Below are 7,983 nucleotides of genomic sequence, written 5' to 3'. Positions count from 1 at the left end.
TAAATAGACAGAATCCCCCCTCATCTGTCACCCCCCCCCCCCCCCCCACACACACACAGCCGCTACTACTCTAACTTCAAAGAGTGTTATGTCTCTTTGTCTGTCCAGGATTCCAAAGTTCAGTAGATGGGACAGACAGAGTTGCTGGCCCGTAGACTGGTTCAGAGCCATTACAAGTCCTAGCTTCGGTATACAGTGTACTGTAGGGAGTCATGTGTGACGCTACACCCTGTTCTGTCAATATATCACCCTGTCCCCACCCCTCCACAAAGAACAGAATTTGCATATTCACTTTAATATTTAACATTGTTACTGATTACTCACCAGGTGGACAAATAATGTATATATTTTAGGACACTGTACTGCAGGGGGGGAAATTAAACATGGAGCGTGTTGGTATTAGTCAGCGTATAATAATAATACACTGAACAAAAACAGAAACACAGCATGTAAAGTGTTGGTCCTTGTTTCATGGGCTGAAATTAAAGATCCCAGAAATGTTCCATACACACAAAAAGCTTATTTCTCTCAAATTTTGTGCACACATTTGTTAACATCCCTGTTAGTGAGCATTTGATCCTTTTGTCTAGATATTCCATCTACCTGACAGGTGTGGCATATCAAGAAGCTGATTAAACAGCATGGTTGTTACACAGGTGCACCTTGTGCTGGGGATAATACAAGGCAGCTCTAAAATGTGCAGTCATACAACACAATGCCACAGATGTGTCAAGTTTTGAGGGAGTGTGCAATTGCCAGGATGACTGCCGGAATGTCCACCAGGGCGGCAGGGTAGCCTAGTGGTTAGAGCGTTGGACTAGTAACCAGAAGGTTGCGAGTTCAAACCCCCGAGCTGACAAGGTACAAATCTGTCGTTCTGCCCCTGAACAGGCAGTTAACCCACTGTTCCCAGGCCGTCATTGAAAATAAGAATGTGTTCTTAACTGACTTGCCTGCTTAAATAAAGGTAAAAAAAAAAATTTAAAAGAGCTGTTGCCAGAGAATTTGTTAATTACCATAAGCCGCCTCCAACGTTTTCGAGAATTTGGCAGTATGTCCAACTGGCCTCACAACCGCAGACCGCGTGTAACCAGCCCAGGATCGCCACATCCGGCTTCTTCACCTGCGGGATCGTCAGATGTGTGGGGTGGGGGGGTGTAGTAAAGCCCTTTTGTGGGGAAAAACTCATTCTGATTGGCAGTGCCTGTTTGGCAGTGCCCCAGTTGGTGGACCTGGCCCCTGAAATGGGTGGGCCCACCGATGGCTGTGCCCCTGTCCAGTCATGTAAAATCCATAGATTTGAGCCCAATTCATTTATTTCAATTGACTGATTACCTGATATGAACTGTAACTCAGCAAAATCTTTGAAATTTGAAATTGTTGCATGTTGTGTTACTTAAATTGTGCTTTTCAAAAACCCTAAGTCGCTTTACCGTTGTAGAAATTAAAAGAAAAACAAAAAAACAGGACTCAAATCAAAAAGGACTAAACAAAAACATGAATAAAGTGAGGGGTGTGCTCAAAGAAGGGAGAGAGTTGGGGTTTGGATACGAACCCAGTTTAGGGTAAAGGGCGGGATCTGGGTTAGGATACGCACCTGGTGTAGGGTGGTGTGTTTAAGGGTAGGTGTGTTTGAGAAAGAGAGAGAGTATGTGGGTGATTTGAATGAGAGTTAAGCTATGTTTGCAGTGTGTTAGAAGAGGTTTTTAAGCCCAACTTTGGTGAATGTTGACTTTCTTGGGGTCCTGTGTTTTTACTTAACTTACTACTGTGTGTGTGTTTGGAAAGGGCCTCAATTGGGACTTCTTAGTCATACGACTGACTTCGGGCGAGTGTGTGTGTGTGCTGTGGTGACTCAGAAAATCATGTCTGTTTCCAAAGCAAGCAGCAGAAATGGTCTTCAAGTTTCAACCACGGGAACATGGTGCCTCTACGCTGCTGTGTGTGTGTGTGTGTGTGTGTGTGTGTGTGTGTGCCAGTGACACGACTGCAAACAGGATACGGAAGGAACCCTTTGAACTGAGTCCAGCGCTGTGGTCACTATTATGGCAGAAACACACACACACATTCAGTGTGTGGCAGGCCACTAGAGTGCTTATTAATGGAATCCTCCTCTGGCCTTTTCTCCTTTTCTGGTTGTCCATGTTTTACTCTCCCTTTATAAGTGGGTTGCCTGTAGCAACATGCATAACCAATGAATTATTTGATTTTGCCTTTTGGGCAATGTTTATCCTTACACACACACAGCCAGATGTTTCTGTGGCTTCAGCCATGTTTGGTGTCAGAGGCTAAATTGAAGCGTTGAACTGTTAGCGATATGTTTGGAGTTTAAATTGAGGCATTTTATTGCTATGCTAGTCAGTTCCAGATCCTAATTTCCCCTCTGCTAACTGCAGGGAGGCTCACCACAAATATGCCTTGCTCAGCGGGAGCTTACGGGAATGGCTGAGGAGAGAGAGGAGGGGGGGGGCAGGCGAGTGGGGGTAGCAGCGTGAAAGACTTCCATTGGCTCTGAGACAATGTTTTAATACATACATTTTATACATAAATATTGTTTTCCTGTCATTATAATGCTCTCATCAATGAAAGAGAGAAGCTTTAGTGGCATATTAGAAAGACTAACAACGTACATTCGAGTGTAGGCTAATACCTCTTAACAGAAACAAGAGCAACAAACCATCATCCGTATACAAATGTACACTGAACTAAAATAAATGCAACAGGCAACAATTTCAAAGATTTTACTGAGTTACAGTTCATAAGGAAATCAGTCAATTGAAATCAATTCATTAATACATGGATTTCACAACTGGTAATATAGATATGCATGTGTTGGTAACAGATACTTTAAAACCACTCAGTATCTGGTATGACCATTTCCATAGAGTTTATTTATTTTTTATCTAACTAGGCCAATCAATTAAGAACAAATTATTTTTTACAATGACGGCCTACCAAAAGGTCAAAGGCCTCATGCTGGGATGGGGGCTGGGATTAAAAATACAAATAAATTAAATATAAATATAGGACAAAACACACATCACAACAAGAGAGACAACACAGCATTACCTAAAGAGAGACCTAACACAGCATGGTAGCAACACAGCATGGCAGCAGCACATGGTAGCAGCCCAAAACATGATACAAACATTATTGGGCACAGACAACAGCACAACTGGCAAGAAGGTAGAGACAACACATCACACAAAGCAACAATAACTCTCAGTAAGAGTGTCCATGAATGAGTCTTTGAATTAAGAAATTGAGATGTCCAGTTTGAGTGTTTGTTGCAGCTCGTTCCAGTCGCTAGCTGCAGTGAACTGAAAAGACACACAGCTTTGGGGACCTTTTACAGAATGTGACTGGCAGAACTATCAAGGCACAAGGCGAGACCCAAATGCAGACACAGGAGGCAGATTTTTGGAGTCTTACGTTGTTTATTAATCCAAAGGGGTAGGCAAGAGAATGGTCGTGGACAGGCAAAAAGGTCCAAACCAGATCAGAGTCCAGGAGGTACAGAGTGGCAGACAGGCTCATGGTCAAGGCAGGCAGAATGGTCAAGCAGCCGGGTACAAAGTCCAGAAACAGGCAAGGGTCAAAACCAGGAGGACTAGAAAAAGGAGAATGCAAAAAGCAGGAGAACGGGAAACCACTGGTTGACTTGGAAACATACAAGATGAACTGGCACAGAGAGACAGGAAACACAGGGATAAATACACTTGGGAAAAAAAGCGACACCTGGAGGGGGTGGAGACAATAACGAGGACAAGTGAAACTGATCAGGGTGTGACAACAACGGGTGGAGGATGAGGGCTGCAGTAAGTATCTCAGATAGGGGGGAGTGAGGCCTAAGAGGGTTTTATAAATAAGCATCAACCAGTGGGTTTTACGACGGGTATACAGAGATGACCAGTTTACATATTATAGTATAGAGTGCAGTAATGTGTCCATAAGGAGCATTGGTGGCAAATCATATGGCTGAATGGTAAAGAACATCTAGCCACTCGAGAGCACCCTTACCTGAGTTGATCAAGCTGTTGGCTGGAATGTTGTCCCACTCCTCTTCAATGGCTGTGCGAAGTTGCTGGATATTGGCGGGAACTGGAACACGCTGTCGTACACGTCGATCCAGAGCATCCCAAACATGCTCAATGGGTGACATGTCTGGTGAGTATACATGTCTGGTGAGTATACAATTGCTTCCAGCAATTGTTTACAGATCCTTGCGACATGGCGCTGTGCATTATCATGCTGAAACATGAGGTGATGGAAGTGGATGAATGGCACGACAATGGGCTTCAGGATCTCCTCACCACGGTATCACTGTGCATTCAAATTGTGCATTCACTGTGCATTCAAATTGCCATCGATAGAATGCAATTGTGATCGTTGTCTGTAGATTATGCCTGTCCATACCATAACCCCACCACCACCATGGGGCACTCTGTTCACAATGTTGACATCAGCAAACCGCTCGCCTACAAGACGCCTGCCATATGCCCGGTACAGTTGAAAACGGGATTTATCCGTGAAGGGCACACTTCTCCATCGTGCCAGTAGCCATGGAAGGTGAGCATTTTCCCACTGAAGTCGGTTATGATGCCGAACTGCAGTCAGGTCAAGACCCTGGTGAGGACAACGAGCACGCAGATGAGATTCCCTGAGACCGTTTCTCACAGTGTGCAGAAATGATTTGGTTGAGCAAACCCACCGTTTCATCAGCTGTCAGGGGGACTGGTCTCAAACAATCCTGCTGGTGAAGAAGCCGGATAGGGAGGTCCTCAAATCAAATGTAAAAAATGTATCACAGTGTAGCGAAATGCTTGTGCTTCTAGTTCCGACAGTGCAGTAATATCTAACAAGTAAAAAGTCATCTAACAATTCCCCAACAACTACCTAATACACACAAATCTAAAGGGGTGAATGAGAATATGTAGATGTAAGTATATGGAAGAGCGATGGCCAAGGGGCATAGACAAGGTGCAATAGATGGTATAAAATACAGTATATACATGTGATATGAGTAATGTAAGATATGTAAACATTATTAAAGTGGCATTATTTAAAGTGGCATTGTTTAAAGTGACTAGTGATCCATTTATAAAAGTGTCCAGTGATTGGGTCTCAATGTAGGCAGCAGCCTCTCTGAGTTAGTGATTGCTGTTTAGCAGTCTGATGGCCTTGAGATGGATGCTGTTTTTCAATCTCTCGGTCCCAGCTTTGATGCACCTGTACTGACCTCGCCTTCTGGATGATAGCGGTGTGAACAGGCAGTGGCTTTGGTGGTTGTTATCCTTAATGATCTTTTTGGCCTTCCTGTGACATCGGGTGCTGTAGGTTTCATTGAGAACAGGTAGTTTGCCCCTGGTGATGCGTTGTGCAGACCGCACCACCCTCTGAAGAGCTTTGCGGTTGGGGGCAGCACAGTTGCCGTACCAGGCAGTGATACAGCCCTACAGGATGCTCTTGATTGTGCATCTGTAAAAGTTTGTCAGGGTTTTGGGTGACAAGCCAAATTTCTTCGGCCTCCTGAGGATGTGGATAGGGGGGATGCTCCCTCTGCTGTTTCCTGAAGTCCACAATAATTTCCTTTGTTTTGTTGACGTTGAGTGAGAGGTTGTTTTCCTGACACCACACTCCGAGTGCCCTCACCTCCTCTCTGTAGGCTGTCTCGTCATTGTTGATGATCAAACCCACTACTGAAGATTGAGTTGGAAGCGTGCATGGCCACGCAGTCATGGGTGAACAGGGAGTACAGGAGAGGGCTGAGCACACACCCTTGTGGGGCCCCAGTGTTGAGGGTCAGCGAAGTGGAGATGGCCCGTCAGGAAGTCCAAGACCCAGTTGCACAGGGCAGGGTTGAGACCCAGGTCCATCAGCTTGATGGTGAGTTTGGAGGGTAGTATGGTGTTGAATGCTGAGCTGTAGTCCATGAACAGCATTCTTACATAGGTATTATTTTTTGGGCAGTGTGCAGTGTGATGGTGATTGCGTCATCTGTGGACCTGTTGGGGCGGTACGCAAACTGAAGTGGGTCTAGGGTGGCCGGTAAGGTGGCGGTGATATGATCCTTGACTAGCCTCTCAAAGCAATTCATGATGACAGAATTGAGTGCTTCGGGGTGGTTGTTATCTTTGCCTTCTTGGGTACAGAAACACTGGTAGCCATCTTGAAGCATGTGGGGACAACAGACTGGGATAGGGAGTGATTGAATATGTCTGTAAACACACCAGCCAACTTGTCTGCGCATGCTCTGAGGACGCAGCTAGGGATGCCGTCTGGGCCAACAGCCTTCCGGGGGTTAACACGTTTAAATGTTTTACTCACGTCAGCCACAGAGAAGGAGAGGGGGGGCGCAGTCTTTGTTAGCGAGCCGCGAAGGTTGCACTGTATTATCCTCAAAGCGGGCAAAGAAGGTGTTTAGTTTGTTTGGAAGCGTGACGTCGTGGTCTAGCGGTTGTGAGGACACTTGGACGTAATGCCAAATTCTCTAAAACAACGTTGGAGGCGGTTTATTCTCTGGCAACAGCTCTGGTGGACATTCCTGCAGTCAGCATGCCAATTGCATGCTCCCTCAAAACTTGAGATATCTGAGGCATTGTGTTGTGACAAAACTGCACATTTTACAGTGGCCTTTTATTGTCCTCAGCACGAGGTGCACCTTTGTAATGATCATGCTGTTTATTCAGCTTCTTGATATGCCACACCTGTCAGGTGGATGGATTATCTTGGCAAAGGAGAAATGCTCACTAACAGGGATGTAAACAAATTTGTGAAAATAATTAAGATTTTTGTGCGTATGTAACATTTTTGGGGATCTTTTATTTCAGCTCATGAAATATGTGACCAACACTTTACATGTTGCGTTTACATTTCTGTTCAATGTAGTTGTATATCTGTTTATTCAGTGTGTGTTTGGATGTACCGTACAATTTCAAATATGACGTCACCGATGCAACACATCGCATCTTTGCATCATCATTATCAGAAGCCAAATTTGTGGTCTCTGTCAGAGCTGACGTGGTGAGCAGAGCTCTATCTAGACTTAGCTCCAGTAGGTTCCATTGTGTCACAGAAACCTGCAATGGCTGAGTTACAACTCCAAACATCACTGTCTGTTCTGTGTTCCTGGAATTAGAACATTAAGTTCTACCAAGTTCCAGAGAACGCCTCCAGGAAATATTCCCCCACTCTCTCTCACCTAGTAATAGAAAAAAACTTAACAAAAACAAAAGCGGAAAGCCTCTGAATTTGCATGTGAGGTTCTGCTTGTCCCTGGCAGGGGGAGAGGAGAGAGTGACGCAGAGCTGAGTAAAGGTGAAGAAAGCCTTCCTTCTAAAATAAAGTGACGGTTATGCAAATATTAAATTACACCTGACGGCTTCGAGGGAGAGAGGGAAGCAAGGTAGGCAGGGGGGGTTAGAGAGGATAGATGAGGCTGTTACAGAGGATCCCCAAATATCACTCACCCATTTTGTGACATATCAGAGGAAGTCCAGGGTGCAGGAGGGAGACAAGGTGAGCAGCTGCCTAGTGGTGGCTATTCAGCAGCCTGATGGTCTGGGGGTAGAAGCTATTGGCCAGTCTCACAGTCATGGCAATGAATACATTACATTACAACCTTCCTCACAAAATGCCATGTTAGTTTAATACAGTGGAGAGGAAGAGACAGACCAGATTTATACAATTATGTTTATTTCAATTGATTATATGGGTTCATTTACATTGTGAAACAACATTAGGGTCTACTTTAGGTGTGAGACTCAAACCATTGAACTTTTACAGTATGTCTGAGGCAATCAACACACACGGATTATTTTATTCAATGGCGAGGGGGGAGTTTAGACGATGAGAGAATCTCAATTGCATGCTCTCTCTCCTCGTCTCCTCAAAACCCATTGGAGGAGAAGGTCAGAGGGGCGGGATCTTTCCCAACTCTCTCTCCGGTAGTGCTAGTAAATTTACTGTGTTTTCACCAGAGGC

The sequence above is a fragment of the Oncorhynchus nerka genome, linkage group LG22 (genome assembly GCF_034236695.1).
Source record: "Oncorhynchus nerka isolate Pitt River linkage group LG22, Oner_Uvic_2.0, whole genome shotgun sequence".
NCBI lineage: Eukaryota > Metazoa > Chordata > Actinopteri > Salmoniformes > Salmonidae > Oncorhynchus > Oncorhynchus nerka.
The sequence above is the reverse complement of the archived record's forward strand: the minus strand, read 5'-3'. Positions refer to the sequence as shown.